The following is an 18042-nucleotide window of genomic DNA, read 5'->3' on the forward strand; positions in this document are numbered from 1 at the left end:
GCACATCAGACTCAATCAAGGGAGTGTTATGGATTGTAACTCAGAACATAGTACTCCTATGTAGCGAATGTTTAATCTGTGCTTTACTTTGAAATGAGAAAACTACCTTACTATACCTAAAATTAAATATTACAGAAGAAGATCAGCAAAGAAAACCAGAACTCTCTAGCAGCTGCTTAGCAAGAGGTCCAAGTTAAAACACCAGAGTGACTACAAACTAAACAATAGGGGCCTCATTACGAGTTTGGCGGTCCTGTAACCACCATGTTGGCAGTGGCGGTCCGACCACCAACAGACTGGTGGAGAAGACGACCAAATGATGAGTTTGGTGGTGGTGGTGGTGCACACAGAAAACCTCCAAAGCACCACTGGCATCGCCAGGCAGGACAGACCGCCACTGTTGATTTGAAGCACCAACAGTTTGGCAGAGACCATGTTTCTGCTGGACCCATTACGAGGTTGCACACCACCAAAAAACCTCCATTGTCGAACCATCACGGACAACCAGGGTGAAACAAACAGTATAAAGGGAGACATTCACCTCCAGGAAGCCATGCACGCCCGGAGCCGTCATGGAACCACAACTAGATGGCATCCCGCTGCTCCTGCTCGCAGAAAGAAAACAGAATAATTGCCGATGATGACAACAACAACCGTAAGTACATACACTCACCTGCCACATTTGTAATTTGTAACATTTTGTACAGTCACAACATACCAAAGGGAAGGGGTTGGACTGCACTCACACATAACAGTACAGTGACACACTCACATACTGCATCAAGAACACCCACACATACACATCACGCGCACTGCAGCCAGCACATACACCACACATCAATAAAACACAGCTAAGCATGGCAAAACAGCACAGGTCTAGCCTTACAGTCTCCCATACAACATATGTACTCATAACAACTACACTACAACTGCACCAATATAAACACATGTCACAGGGGAGAGGCCAAGATGGGGACTGCGCTGGATTGCTGAGCAAGAAGCTCTGTGTGAGCCTCACAATTATCCTCATTAATCTGGCAACCTACGTCCCCTCTGCACACTCGCAGGGAAGAGCCCAACCTGCTAACCCCTAGGGGACTCAGGTGACAGTACTGACAGAGAGACACCCGGTGAATGGCCACGCAGAGAAGGCCCCCGAGCGAGCAGGCTGCGCTGAGTGACTGTGTGGCCCGACTTGGCCTAAAGGTGAGCTGCGACTACTAGAGGCCTGGAGAAAGGGAGATGGCACGGCACCTGGGCCCCTGCAACACCCTTTGATGGGGCTCCTGATATCGGGGCACACAGCTACCTGCTGCGATCGCAGAGGCTTGGATAAATGCTGGCGGCTGGGCAGCATGGCATGAACATGTGGCTCGGCCTGGTGGTGAGCTACGGCTGCGTGGGACCAACAAGGAGGGAGACGAAGCTGTGTTCGAGCCTCTGGGGTGGCCACTGGTGATCCCCCTGATGCTGGAGGGTGTACTGGCATGCTGTGACTGCACGGACCCGGACGGACGAGGGCGGACATGGACAGCTGCACAGTGCGGCGAGAATATGGGGTCTATGGGGGAGGAGACAGTGTGCTTTCTGGGCACCTGTAGTGCCCAGCGACAATCCCACCAAGATCGGGGGGGCCATCTGCCTGTGGCGCTCACGCAGGTCTAAATATACATTAGTGGCTGTGCTGTGTGACATGATCGCAAGGCCCAATCTGGTGGCGAGCGACGGCTGCGCAAGGCCTGAGATGAGGGGGGTGCTGTGTTGGAGCCCCTGCAGTGGCCTCTGACACACCTACCTGCTGCACTAGCGCAGGCCTGGCCAGAAGTTGGCAGCCATGAGGTGCGGCGGAGACAGTGAAGCCGGAGCCACAGAGGGGCTACTGCTAAGGGTGGAAGAGACGCGGGGGCCCGGGTGGCCTCCTCAGGGGTACATCGGAGAGTCTCTTCATTCACACTTGAGGCGGCATCACTACTGACCTTTAAAGTTCTGGGGTCCCCGAGCATCACTTACCTCTATACACCCCTGGAAGGGCTGACTGACGGGCTAGATACCCTGCTGTTTCTCCTGCCACCAGAACGCTGTTCAACATGATGGGGAAGACTGGGTCCTTCAAGGCACTGCCGATGGAGGTGCTTGAGGTACGAATGACCTCAAACCTCCTGAACAAAGCTCCAAATGGCCTGCAACAGCTCGAAGCCACACTGGCAACACATTTAATGCAATTTGATTAGGTATTGCAGGCCATCTCGGACATGAAGTCTACCTTGGAAACCCGGATTGACACAATTTCCTTGGAGGTGAGCCTGCTACGAGCAGAACATCATAAACTAGCCGATCGAGTAGAGATACGGAATCCACCCTTGGGACTGTAAACTTCATACTTGTATAGCGCACTACTCACCCATTAGGGTCTCAAGGCGCTGTACGCATACCGCTGTGGAACCCCTCCTGACTTTTCCCTGTGAGGTGCCCACTCCTGGGCAACCTCCAAGGTGAAGCCAGGCATCCCAGCGCTGTTGGGGCCGTTGTGGAGATTAAGCAAGCTATTGCCCAGAGTTACAGAGTGGGACCCATGAATTAGATTAGGCACCGATGCAAGAATTATCAGGTCTGAGGAAATTGAGCCCAAGACCCGCCGAGGTGGGAATTGAACCCTGGTCCCGGGCCAGCTTTCTGCATCAGGGTCTGCCGCTCTAACCATTGAGCCACACTTCTCCACAAGCCGGTCGGTCCAAGAAGTGCAATGTAGGCTGCAGTGAGTGGAGGCTGAGGTAGCTACACTTCAACGCAGGGCAGAGGATGTGGAAGGACGCTCTCGCTGCAATAATATTTGCTTCCTTGGCTCTCCAGAAGGCGCAGAAGGCCCCAGTGCGGAATTATTCCTTGAAAGTTGGCTTACTGAAACAGTGATGGAGGGCAAGATCCCGAAATTCTTATCCATTGAACGGGCACCGTATTCCAGGGCAATCCCCATCGCCTGGTGCCCCTCCACGACCGTTAATAGCCTGGCTGCTTAACTACCGGGACCAAGACCTGCTTTTGCAGAGGTTCCAAACTAAAGGACCATTGAAATATGAAGATGGCATGATCACAGCCCACCCATATTTTACCATGACAGTGCAACGCCAACGAAACTCCTACACCCAGATCAAGACACGGCTACGTGAGGTAAATTTGAAATATGCCCTGCTGTTCCTAACAAAGCTCCACATGACTGATGGCGATAAAAATCAAACTTTTCTCTCCCCAGAAGATGCCTGGATGTGGCTACATGCTAAGAACCTAGCGGGACCACTGGGAGAGACCACCGAGAACACGCTTTGGCTCACGCCTAAGACTCCGACCTGGAAAAGGAAAAGCCAAGGAAGGGCCAAATGGAAGCAGCCCAAGCACAAGCGATCAAGGAAGCATTATTTTGCACTGCCAACCCCTACTCATCACTAAACACCGTGCAGATACTGGATTCTGCCTCGTGCACAGGTGGTTCATCCTCTTCCACTGTACTTTTCTACCTGGGTCCACAGGTCACTCCTCGCTCTTGAACTTGAACAACAAATTTACCTTGTCAGAGCTATTTTGCTAACATTGCTAACATTGCTTTGGAGGTAAGACATTGGGAGAAAAAGACTCGGAGGCTTGCCATAGCAAAATCAAAGAGGGCTCAAACTGCACCCCAAGGCACTCTTAACTGGACACACCTCCCCCTGTTGAACTTTCCCAAAAGGACATGATTGAAATGCAAGTATCTACTGTGCACTTGTTCCTTAGTTTGTTAAAAGGTGGCATGGGGTTGTTCCACACTCAGGCCTAGGGAGTGGGAGTTCTTCACTTTTTTGATTTTTTGGTTTGTTTCACACTGTCTGGAGATTCCAATAGTGGTGGCAGGATTTGGGGGGAGGGTACAATACAGGGGGGGATCAGTGACAGACTGAATATGGACACATTTTCCTGCTAATTATGGCTACTGACTACATGGTGATTACATGGAATGTTGAGGGCACAGCTATGCCAGCCAGATGGTATAGGATTTATGCACACCTTGGGCGACGACACATACATAAGGCCTGTCTACAGAAAACTCACCTAACTAAGAGCAAACTAGATAATGTGAGGAGAAGGTGGGCAAGTATATGGCCTAGGATATTCCGCTTATGCACGAGCAGTTCTTCTTTGGGTTACTTATGAGGTCCCTTTTGTGAAGGAAATGTTCTGGTTGCTGCCGAGGGCCGCTATGTGGTGGTTGAGGGTACCCTAGATGGACACCCGTTTTACTTAATATCAGTATATGCACCTAAGACCACACAAGCTGCTTTTCTGGCTTTCTGACACCTACCATACTTTTAATGCCACAAGCAACAGGGATATGGGGAGGGGACTTTAATTGTATACAGGATATGGACTGGGATAGATAATTTTTTCCCCTGCCAGGCACAGAGGGTATTCACGTCACAAAACACTTTAGGTAGTGGTCCAGGACCATGGAACTCCATGATATTTGGTGGGTGGGTCATCCAGGGGAGCGTGAATACTCCTACTATGCACCAGGACACCAGGTCCACATGCGCTTAGACTACCTTTTTTGTAATTCTGAATACTGGCCATTGATAAGTACATCTAAATACTTGTGCAGGACTCTCTCAGATCATAACCCACTTAAGGCCACCTTTCAGTGGGGACGGTTGAGACCAGTTATTCCTTCCTGGCAACTGTGCACAGAGGCCTTGCATGATACGATGTTTCGCACAACAATATCTGCACAGATAACTACTTATTTCACTGAGAATTTGGGAACTGGAACAACTAGAGGAGTAGAATGGAAAGCTATGAAGGTTTCTTTATGGAAAATATGTATCTCTACCTTGTAGGGGGTGCACAGCGAGCTGAACCACAGTCTGCTGGAGCAGGAGACACTTTCTCCGTGCCACAGAGCGGGAGGCAGTCATCACCTCAGGCCCGATTGAGACTGGCACCACTGCACCGCAGATACAGGGAGGAACACCAGCGGGTGAGCGACCTGGACTATAAAGTCTCAATGGCACGCTGAGGGTGACAAACCTGCCAGGGTATTGGCATGGCTGTGGCGGACAGAGGTACCCAGAACACTGATGGGGGCTGTCCGAGACCGTAATGGGGATGTTAAAAATACTCATTAATGACGTGTTTACTACATTCTATGAAGAGTTATATTCATCTCCTGGGGACGTGCCCTCACAGCTCATTCAGAAGTATCTGTGAGAGGGGTCGCTTCCCAGTTTAAATCTACTACAGCCTTGAGAACTGGAACAATCCCTTCAATTAGAGGAAATTTTGACAGCTACCCGGCAAATGGCGTGCGGTAAGACACCAGGCACCGATAGGTTCCCGGTCTAATTTTATGCAACATATAGAGACACCCTAGCCCTACGCCATTTAGAAGTCTATAGAAAAGCGCACGAGCGCGCCACTCTCCCTGCCTCACTCAGAGAAGCCCTAATTATTGTCCTACCAAAATCAGGCAGAGACACCGTGGGGGTGAGCTCATACTGGCCACTCTCCATGCTAAATATAGATTATAAAATGCTGAATAAAGTCCTTGCTAACAGGCTACTCCCCCTGCTGAGAACCCGAACTAATTCGGACCAGAATGGCTTCATACCGGCTAGAGCCACACATTTCAACATCAGACATCTGTGCCATATTGTTGATGCCTCAAAAGCGGAACCCGACATTCCAATTGCGGTATCGTTAGATTTTTAAAAGTCATTTGATAAGATTCATTGGAGCTACCTACTTCAGGTGCTGCAAGCTTTGGCATGGGCCCCAACTTCCTGTGATGGGTTCACCTATTGTACACTACTCCAAAGGCTCGGGTCCGGACAGGCCAATGTATAACACGGTTCTTTATAATAGAACGAGGCACTTGGCAGGGTTGCTCTTTGTCACCAGTGCTGTTTGCCTTATCCATGGAGCCTCTCGCTGCCATGCTATGCAAGAAGGGACCAGAATGGGGAGTCTGGGTGGGAACGGCGTAGTATGTCATCTCCTTATATGCCAATGATGTCTTTATTCATATACGGGACCATGCATCAACTTTGGCACACTTATATGATATACTTGTGCGATTTGGTGATTTAACAGGCCTCAAAATTAATTGGGGCAAGTCCTGCAGCTTTCCACTGCGGAGGGTCAAGCAAGCCCAATGCCACATACTGGCAGTTGACCGCCTACCCTGGGCTTTCAACACTTTCCGATATCTAGGGGTGAATGTATATCACACTGCCAAGGATCTTTTAGATGGCAATCACAGGAAGCTTTGGCGCCTCTACGCCGATCCCTGCAATTTTGGGTGTGTTTGCCACTATCACCCATGGGGAAGGCGTTGGTTGCTAAGATGTTGGTCCTCTGACGATTATTGTATTTCTTCGCAACCATACCGGTGCTTCCACCAACATCCTTCTTTGCCGCCTTATGTAGGTTAATTTCAATGGGGTCAGGCACAGAAAAGGGCGTCTTTATTGGTTATTCAGAGGCCTAGCTTGGAGGGGGGCCTGGGGATTCCTGACCTTGAACTGTACTTCGCAGCAGTGCAACTCTGGCGGGTGTGGCATCAGAGGAGGGTAATATGGTGAAGGCGCTCCTAGGGAACACAGATCTCCTGAGATGGCTTTTTTCCCCAAATAAACCAAGAGGAGGTGGGAGTATACTCTTGCAAGTCGCCAAACAAACACGTAAACACTACATATATGCCAAGCAAGCCCCACAACCCTATGAGCCCCAGTGCCCCTATGGAGCCTACTTGCCCTACACAAGCTCCTAGACATATATGACTCGCCACCATGGCGAGATGCTGAACTATCCCAATTGGGTGCATTGTATCTGGAGGGTGCCCCTCTCTCTTTTTCTGACAAATGTGCTCAGTATGACGTAGGAGCTGGCCATTTTTTATGCTACATAGCTCTCAGGGCAGGCATCACGAGTATCTGGCCTCAGGGACGAGCGGAACCACCAATACACCTGGGACTCCAATGTATACTAACTCATGGTGTGGTCATAAGGCAATTTCAACTTTATACACAGCATTACGCAATAGCAAGGGGGCCTGCCATCTCACAGTAGGAAGCGCTGGGAAGAATCCCTGTCCATGGCACTCACACCCCGGCAATGGAGCATGGCCCTTGAGCAAGTCCAACGAATCTCCCGCAATCCACGTCTGAAATACACATAATTTAACTACGTACACCAGACTTATCTCACACCACATCGCCTCACCAAGATGTTTCCTGCGGTACAACCCAAATGTCCTAGATGTAACTTCCATATGGTCTGGGGGTGTCTCCCTCTGCAGCACGCATGGGGTCAGCTATGGAACTGATATCAGATATCGTGCAGGTCCAGATCCCCGCGAGTCAGCTGGTTTGCTAACTAGGTATCATGTCGGGCACCAAACATAATAAACACCACCTGAAATCTGCAGACCTAGCGACTGTATTATATAAACGCCTCATTGCGATGCATTGGAATGCTCCACACCCTCATCTAGTAACTAATTGGCTTAGAGTGACCAACAAGAGGTCGATGGCTGAGTCTGAGGAGAAGGTTTGATGCAGCAGATTGCAAGGTACTGCAACTTCCATCACGGCCTGGTACAGATACATACTACGGATATCCAAGAAGATAAGCTACCCTGAGGTAGACTGACACTAGCAGTGGGTGGTACCACAGGGAGCCCAATTGACATTTAGTGTAGGTCTGAACCACTGATCACAGTGCCAGATAACGGCCCCTGTCCTACCCCGAAAGCACACACCTTCATGCCACAGGAGCCGTATACCTTTCCTCCTTTCTTTCTTCCTTTCCCTTTCTCCATGGGGCTTGAAAATATGTGCCCTTACTTTCCCCCATCACACTCTAGACCCCAACAATAATACAGTACATTCCTCCAGCTGCTCGATCCCAACAGATGTTTGTTGGTTATGCAAAGTCACAATGCTAATCGATGACATTATTGTTGTAATGCAATTTCTTTAATTGGCAGATCCTGTGACTATCTTGCTGTGTCAAGACCTTTCTTTCCCCAGGTACACGTATCACCACTTCATAATAGTGGCCTTGGACTCATGTTCAGCAACCGACGCGTCGCCAGCTGTACTTCATGTCATTTGCAATGTTATGTTGTCTATATACTGTGACCTTTGTTTTTCTCCTCTGTGTATGTATATAAACCAAAATGGCAATAAAGAAATATGAAAAATAAATAAATGAATACGTCACACACTCACAACCAACACTGGCCAGGGACTCAACACACATACAACACAATGAACAACCAACTGTGATAGAACACACACAATTACACCATCATACAACCTATCAATCGACACACACATCAGACACTCACACAGCACATCGAACTTATTATGCCATGCACAATACATGCAGACTCAAGCAGTCAAAACACACAAAGCCACACAGCACAACAAAATACACAAATCAATACAAACAGAATACAATACCATGACAACAACATTTCTGCTACATACACATGCCCATCACACACCACATCCCTGTGGGACAAATTCACTGCACACAACCTCACAGACTGCTTAAACAATACATGAAGCACAAGCAGCAAACACCAAAATAGTGACACACAACCAATGTCAGCCAGGAACAGCTCAAACCTAGGAAAGGAAATGCAGGACAAAAAATTTAACCAGAAACACCAACAACTGGTTGGTTTTAATTGTTAGCCAATGCAAACCAAATGAAAATCCAAGGCCATAGTCCAGTCCACATTTGCAAAATGATGCCCCTACATATCTCCTGTCTGCCATGCAACCTCCACAGGTGGGGCATCAGGGGAGCAGACAGGTACCTCAGGGAATCTTAGGGGATGGGGTTTGGGCTTGGGAGGGGGCTTTAGGCTTTGTTTGGGAGGGTATTGGACCTTTATGGGAGGGGTGTACTTCTTTTTGATGGGAGAGGGGTATGGGTGCTGGCAGGGGGTAGTGGAGGCCTGGAGGTGAAAGGGTTGGCCTTGGGGAGGGTCAAAGATTATTCAGGGATGTCACAGGGGTGAGGAGTAGGAAAAAGGCCAAGCTCACAAAGGAAATCTTTCTTAGAAACATGGGGATGGTCATCACAAGGGGGTTTGGGTGTGGAGGGTGAGGGAGTAGTTGTTTGATGTGTTTGTGTGGATGTCTTGGGTGCATGTTTGTGGGAGGTGTGCTTGTGGGTGGTGGGTGTCTGTTGGGTGGGTGAGTGAGGGCGTTTATGTGTCTTGGGCTGAGGGGATAGAGGTGCTGGGGGATGCCGTGTTGGGTGGGTGGTTGTCTGTTGGGAAGGTGACTGCAGGTATGGTAGATGGGCTTCAAGTAGGCATGTCAGTGGTTGTGGTGTCTGCAGATGAGGTGACTGAGGTGCATGAGTTTTCTGGGGTGGTGTCTGTGGGTAGGATAGGTGTGGTGGCTGAGTAAGTGAATGTTGGTGATGTGTCTGCAGGTGTATCAGGTGTTGTGTCTGTGATGCTGGGGTGGTTGGGAGGGTATCAGTGCAGGTGACTGTTGCTGTGTCTGCAGGCAGCGGTTGTTTCTGTGCATGCCAGTGGTGTGTCCTGTGGTGCTTTTGTTTGTGTGTGCTTCCCTTACCTCTTGAGGTGGATACATGCAAGTCTGTTTGTGTTCTTTGACTGGGTCAGTGATGGGGGGATTCGGACTGGGAAGAGGAGGATGGAGGGTGGACGGTAGTCAAGGGGTTACTGGCTGGCTGCCATAAGTGTGGAGGCCAGAGCCTGAAAGGATTGTAAACTAGCCACTGCACCGCGAATGCCCTCCAGGAACGCATTGCTCTGTTTGATTTGAGTTGCCAGTCCATGGATGGCATTCACAATGGTTGACTGACCCACAGAGATTGACCTCAGGAGGTCAATAGCCTGAGGGCAGCAGGGCTAACAGGGGCTGGGGCAGAGGGGCCTGTGGCAAAGGAGACCCTCTTGGATGGGTGGGTACGACAAACTGGGTGGGGAGCAAGAGGGAGGGCAGTGATAGAACAGGGTGTGGCGGACAGAGATGGTACTGGACTGGTCCCAAATGAGTCCGTCACCACTCGGGAGTGGCCACTGGAGGAGGATTCAGAAGAAGGTGTAGTAGATCCAGTCGCCCCAGTGGCACTCCCCTTGCCCTCCAGTTCTCTTGGTCCCTCAGTGTTTGTTTGTGTTGTGACTGAAGGTCCAGTGGCCAGAATCTTCCCCACTCTGCTGTGCCCTGTCTCCTTCACCTGCCACCACTGCTGCTGAAAAAAAGTGTAGTAGGGTAATCACATTCACAAGTTAACACTTTCATCAGGCATTGCACATAAGTCCCATAACATCCTGCTCACCCCCGGAAGTGCCAGTAAAGTGCCAACATCACGTCATAACAAAATACAATGTATGTCCCTCAAAATCAACAATCAGTTTCAGACACCTACAATACCAGGATTTAAGCTGATCAATCACACTGACCATACCATGACAAGGTAACAATGCCACTTGATATAGGTTCTCTATCCAGAACAACATAGTCAAGTAGCAATCAAGCAATAATCCATAAATGAGAAATAGCTTACCACAAATCTGAAACACATACCTAACACACAAATACTTTACCCTGATGTCATTAACCAGGCAATGACACATATTATAAAAGTTAAGGCAAGCAAGCCTTGTGCAAACAAGCCATACTTTCTTAATTTTACATAGTTACTACCATACACTATGGACACATGCAACATGTAACACCTCAAATTGTCACACATGACAAATTTTATTCAAGGAGTTAGAACACGTCACACACACACACATTTACCAATTGTGATGTACCAAGGAATGACAATGTAATGTGGACTAAGGCACACAGGAAACTGGTCTCCAGAAAAACAAACAATTCAGTCATGTAAGGACCAACTAAGCTCTGGCCAATGTCCCCACACACAATACCAGGTTGTCAATCAAGTGTATTTATCAAATGGACTACTGTACTGTACATGAAGCTGAGACCCAGACTAAGCTAACTAGGCAATGAGACCATCAATAGGCCACTGACTGAGTAACAACATCACTACCCACACATAAGACATGGCATGCCTGACATCTGACAGTGAAGGATTCCTATTCCTAGAGCCAAAGCATATGTACACAAACCATGATGCAAGCCAACAGCCTGGAAACACATACCAACCTACTCACAGATGAATATGAACTATAGCAACTGCCCCAAATAGATGCCATGTCTAACATGAGGTTACAAAACAGGCAGGCCTCATTTCACATATCCTTCATAGCAACACTAGGTATGTGTGGGAATGACAGCAAAAGTGTTCAGTGTAGGAATGATGCGTTAGCTATTTAAGTCCTGATATGTCATATAAAATTACACAAATGTCTAAAACTGACATGATACACCCAGGGAGTGATGCAATAGGTGTGGCAGGCTGCAAACTAGAAAGTATAAAAGTTGGTTTCACTTTCACTTATGGTCTGTTAGTTTGCTCTGGGTGTTGGAGGAGTTTTCTAGAGTGGCTTGTGCTGATTTTTGGTGTTGGAGGTGTCTGCTCTCTCCCTGACATGTGCTAATTGTGCTTATTGTGTATTGAATTTGTAAATTGTATTGTTTTTGTCATTGTATTGTTGGGTGTTTGTCCATTTAGGAGTTTACTATTTTAGGGGTACACATTAGGTTAAGGGGTGTTTGTTTTGGGTTTAGGGTATATAGAGTGTGCTGGGCTATGTCAGGGAAGGGTATGGCAAAGAACCTTTCTGAGATAGAGCTTGGGGGCCTACTGTGCTGCGGGCCCATTAAGTACCAAACATGATGGTATTGAGGAGAAAGGGTCAGACAGGGCTACCTCACTAAGGAATGCAAGGAGCACTGGGAGAGGGTTTGGTGGCACACGTCTGTTGCTGTGTTTTGGGTGTTTGGGGTCGACCGCACCCTCCACCAGCTTAAGCACCAATGGATGGATGTGATGTCCATAGAGGCAGATCTCCTACAACACCTTGGCTTGGATGTTGGTGAACTGTAGGTATGTATGCATGTACCATCTGCAAATAGGTGTGTCCCTAGCACAATAAATGAAAACTTGTTTTTTTTAAATATAAGGTGCAGATCATTTGGGGGTAGGATGCAAAGATCCACTGTACATCTGTCCAATTGCTATACACGGCACCAGAGGGCTGTTCAATGTGTTGTAGTGTTTTTTAATTGATTCTCATGCATATATTTGTAAACATGACCTGATTTCACATGCATGCTTGTTCAGAGCATGAACCGCTTTAATGATCAATCTCTTATTATATTAGCCTTCTTATGTGTGCTGCATTGGTCAGCACACATAGAGAGTTTAACATGCTCCTGGCAATTGTTTTTTGTTCTATAGGATGGGCCTTTCAGGATAGAAATTTGATGCTGTCTTCAAAGGCATGAACCCTTCCACCATGTTACAAGGTAGCACGCTTAGCGACTGCTCAGCACTCTGTGCACCAGTGACATTAATAGTCTGATATTGTCCTGACAAGGTTACATATGGCGTATATCTGACCTTTTCTATACCGGCTCCACCATGCCTATGGCCAATGGTTTCCCCCCTTTTGTCATGGTGCAAGCTGGCCTGAGATGATGCTGCCCAGCAATACACAAAACATCACATGTCTGAGGCATGCTTCAGGCATGTGATGTGAGATATCTCTGAACGCAAATATCTGGCCACCTCAACTACCCGCATCACATATATACACACAATGTATACGTGTGTGTGTCCAACGTGTTGATTATACCAGATCACTGGTAGGTCATAGTACTGTTCATGATAAGTAGACAGTGTGTATTTGCAAAATTCACAAAGCCATGTTAAAAATATTGGGGGTCATTACAACCATGGCGGACGGTGTTAAAGCGGCGGTAAGACCGCCAACAGGCTGACGGTCTTTTTTTGAGGATTATGACCATGGCGGTTACCGCCATGGTCATCCGCCGCTTCTCCATTCCGCCCTCCAGGGCCGAGACGACCGCTGGGCTGGAGACCTGGGTCTCCAGCCCGGCGGCCGTGACAATACCGCTGCCGGTATTTTGACCCAGCTTACCGCCGTGGAATTCAAGCGGTAGGAACCGCCATGAAATCCATGGCGGTAAGCACTATCAGTGCCAGGGAATTCCTTCCCTGGCACTGACAGGGGTCTCCCCCACCCCCCACCCCCACCCCGACTCCCTCCCCTACACCCCCCACCACTCCTGCCAACCCCCAAAGGTGGCAGGATCCCCCTCCCCACCCCGACCCCCGACATTACCTTACACATACACACCAACACGCACGCAAGCACCACCAACACACATACATGCACACACACCAACATACATGCCAACATCCACACAAACAGTCAGACACGCACACCCACATACAAACATACACGCGCACATCCATACAGACATACCTACAGACATACACGCACTCATTCCCAAGCACACAAAACCCCGCAAGCATACATGCACTCACACACCCCCTCCACATACACCCACGCACACCCCCATGCACCCACACAACACACAACACCCACCCACTCCCCTCCCCTAATGGACAATCGACTCACCTGCTCCGTCGATCCTCCGGGAGGGGATGGGAGCCATGGTGGCAGCTACGCAGACACCACACTGCCAACAGAACACCGCTGCGGCGAATCACAGGACGTGATTCGATGACTGGTGTTCTGTTGGCGTGGCAGTGGAGGTGGAGCAACCTCCACTTCCCCGCTGCCCATCACTATGGCTGTTGGCATCTCTCCATCGGGAAAACGACGTAGAGCTGCCAACAGTCATAATACGCCGAGCGGAAAACCGCCACCACTGGCGGTCTTCAGCACGGCGGTCCGTCGGCGGTCTTGTGAAAAGACCGCCGAGGTTGTAATGACCCCCATTGTCTTGTAAGTGGACCTGCATCATGCACCCATGGCGAAGCCGAGACCTTCGGGGAAGCCAGTGTTACTAGTAAGTGTAATTAGTACATGGTTGTAGCTCTGTAAGGTCTGTGTGTAATCTCTGATAGTTGTAACATTGTGATGTGTGTGGGGGTGTATCAATCATGTGTAATAAATTTACAATCAGTGTACAAACAAAATTGGAGTTGTGAACTCTATAATCTATAATGTAAAATGGACTAGGGTATATGCCAATGTGCATGTAGGGGCAGAATATACAGGTTCACATGAAACATGCATCTTTACCTGCTGGGGTGGTGTTTGCTCACCTACTGTTTGGATGCTTATGGCACATGTACCATCATCTGGCACTAAATGTACAGTTACTCAAAACTTCTATTTTTTAACACCTAAAACATGGCACAAACCTTACAACCTATGGTTCAACAAACGCATTCAGCAGAGGAAATAGCTAGGGTTTTTGTAAACAAGGTACACTAGGTATGCTTGCCTCTGTTCATATTTGAGCAGGAGACTGGTGCTTGTGTGGCGAAAGACATTACCCAGGCAGCCCTACCAATAGTTAACATTACAGTCTAATGTATATCCAAATGCAACATATACTACAGTATTGTTGTTTTTCATCATACTATGCTCATACATACTGCATAGGTTTAAGCTTGCCTGCAAAATGAGTTCAGTGGGCATGATCAGACATTCATTCTGATCAACAACTAAAATGTTTTTTTATCCTTACCTGTTCCAATAGCTATGTGTGAATTCAAATTACCAACTAGGACAAACTTGTGTGACCGTGTCAGCAGGCTATCACAAACCAAAACTTCTTCCTATAATAGATGGTGCAAATGTTGTTGTGTTCGGGTAAAGTTATTCCTTATCATTACTTAGAGTAATGACAAAGGACATATGGTATCTCAACATGTGTCACTGTAAGGGTGTTTATACATTGTCATTAGGAATTATTTTGTTTCTTTCACCTCTTTTGCAACACTTAACCTGAGGTATGGCTGCTGTAATCCAGCCGAGTAGTCCACATCCTATATATGTAAGATATGGTGACAGAGGAACAATTACACAGATGCCATGGAGGCTATAAGGATGTAGGCCTGCAACTCCTTTCTACCATGGTGTTGGACAAATCATCATCAGACTGCCTGTCTGAAGCAAATTATGAGTGTAGCTGTCCTCATGGCAGGGTATGGACATATGACTTGGTAGGTCATGACAGGATGTAAGGGATCCTACCTCAGTGGAAACAGATTTTGTTGGTGTACATTGGGCACATCACCTGTCTGCACATGGAAATGCAGTGAAATGCCTAACTCATGGTCTCACATAGCCTATGTCTCATTTCTGGTATGCATTCATACAATGGGAGGGAGTTGGTAACGGTGATGCAATGTGGGAAGGACCACATGCAGATATGCACTGTGTCAGCAGCATACTGCTTATTACACTGCTCACCCCCTTGACTCATGGAGGTTCGATGGACCTTTTGACTACGCTTAGAGTGAGTCCATGATAAATCCCAATTACAACACAATGGGGGTGATTCTGATTCTGGCGGGCGGCGGAGGCCGCCCGCCAGAATTCCGCCCCCATTATACCGCTCCGCGGTCAGAAGACCGCGGAGGGTATTATGAGTTTTTCCCTGGGCTGGCGGGCGGTCTCCAAAAGACCGCCCGCCAGCCCAGGGAAAAACTCCCTTCCCACGAGGATGCCGGCTCGTAATCGAGCCGGCGGAGTGGGAAGGTGCGACGGGTGCAGTGGCACCCGTCGCGTATTTCAGTGTCTGCAAGGCAGACACTGAAATACTTTGCGGGGCCCTCTTACGGGGGCCCCTGCCGTGCCCATGCCATTGGCCCCGCGACCCCCCCTACCGCCATCCTGTTCATGGCGGCTTTCCCGCCATGAACAGGATGGCGGTAGGGGGGGTCAGAATCCTCATGGCGGCGGAGCGTGCTCCGCCGCCATGAAGGATTCCCCCGAGCAGCGGTAAGTCGGCGGGAGCCCGCCGACTTGCCGCTTCTGACCGCGGCTGAACCGCCGCGGTCAGAATGCTCGTGGGAGCACCGCCAGCCTGTTGGCGGTGCTCCCGTGGTCGGTGGCCCTGGCAGAATGACCCCCAATATCTTCAACAACATCAAGAAACAACATCAAAATACCTTTGGAGTCAGAAATCTTTACGCACCAGGACCCATTTGGCAATGAATAACCACACCTTTTTGTAAAAGTTAGAATGTTTATTTCCCTATATTAACAATGCTAAGATTAGTCTCAAAACCAAATGGTATTGACACAAGAACAACACTGGTTGACCAAATATTCTAAAGAATCTCAATTTAGCTAGCGCATTGATCACTAAACATTCAAGAGACACAGACAAATCAATAGCAAACATAACTGCACAATAGAAACAGCATACATATAGATTCAAAAACTGAGCAACATCAATCATCTATTAATAGCAACCTGTTAACATTTCTGGGTCGCCCTAACTAACCTTCTGATTAGAATAGCATGTTTGGACTTCATGCAAAACAATTTAGTCAACTTAAATTTGGAAAACCTCTAGCTGTGATTCTATCAAAATAGTGATTGGTACCTAGAATCAAAAGACAAACTTACAACAAGAACAATAGCATTTTGTTATACCTCTCCTTATTTGGATCAGTAAGTGTCAAAGCCCAGCTCACCTGAGTTCTTGTTCAGTTCTGATGGAGGTTGAAGACAATCCGACCCCACCCTGAAACTGCTTGTTCCAGCACACTAGTTTTTAAAACAGTGCACTAAGAACAGAAGCTCAAGGGAAGGGGGGAAGTGGATAAAATAAAAAAAGAGAGACAACACCGTTCTTGCGTTTCCACTGTTGAAGTGCTGCACAAATCTGCGGCCCTTTCTGACTTCTGTAGAAACTGGTGCCTAATGAAACATAAACAAAGAACAGATAAGTGCAACCTATTCCTAAATGGGTTCCTGACTATCCCTTTATTTATTGGAAATTCTCTTCTAAAAGTACCTCTTGGATCCTGGTCTCTAGTTTCCAGGTTTGGAATGTGTTACTGCTCTGGGATGTGTTTTCTATTACTGTTAAGCTTTTTTCGCATATTTCCAGAATCTTTTATAAAACAAATACTGTACTTTTACATCAAAATACAGCATGTAATTTGTGCAAGTCCTTGATTTACTGTTTTCCTTGCTGTCAATGGTTTCCACTGTTCGATTCCCAAAAGTTCCATGAAAAAAAACAATGTCCGCTTCACAAAGTCCTGCAAAATAATCCTGCAACAAAGAGCCTTAATCACAATGCTCGTGGAAGGCACTTCGCCTCAAACTGTCTATACACAAATCCAGAAATTGCCGTCAAAGCTCCCTCAGGTAATAAAAAGTTTTGCACTTACTTGTTGCTGGCAAGAGATACTGATCAGTCTAACCTGGTCTTCTTTCTCTTTTGCAGGTTACTCGTAGGAGAGAGGCTGAGGCAAGGAGGAACCGGAAACCGGAAGAAGGAAGAGCCAGCAGCTGCGCCAATTGAAGTCAAAGAAAGTCTGTAAAGAGCAGGAGTGCCAGCGCCGAGGGATCTGTTCTCAGGTAAGCGGGAGGTAGACGAGCACAAGCACTGGGTGAGGCTCGGGGGATGCCTTTTATAGACAGGGCTGGGTGTGGTTCGAAGAGCTGGGTGTGGTTTGAAGGGCTGGGTGTGGTCCTCACATGCTGCACATGTTCTTGGAAGGTGTGCAGAGCTGGGTGTGGTTTGAAGAGCTGGGTGTGGTCCTCACATGCTGCACATGTTCTTGAAAGGTGTGCAGAGTTTCAGTTATTATGCAAATGAGTTGGATTAACACATGGCCTAGGGAGGAGTGTTTTAAAGAAGCCTTGGTAAAAGCAAGGCCCAATGTGTAAACAAAACAGCACATTAAACAACATACACAGAAGCCTGGGGGGGGGGAAGGTGAGATAACAAGAAAGGCTTTGAATAGTAAGTTTAAAAGGGAGCTATTACAGAACCCACTAGTGCAGTGAGAGGGGACATGCTCTTTGCTGTGTACAAACCCTAACAGTTGCCCCCCTCAAAGGCCCTCCTACAGGACGGGGTT

This window comes from Pleurodeles waltl, chromosome 3_1 (assembly GCF_031143425.1).
Source record: "Pleurodeles waltl isolate 20211129_DDA chromosome 3_1, aPleWal1.hap1.20221129, whole genome shotgun sequence".
Classification (NCBI taxonomy): domain Eukaryota; kingdom Metazoa; phylum Chordata; class Amphibia; order Caudata; family Salamandridae; genus Pleurodeles; species Pleurodeles waltl.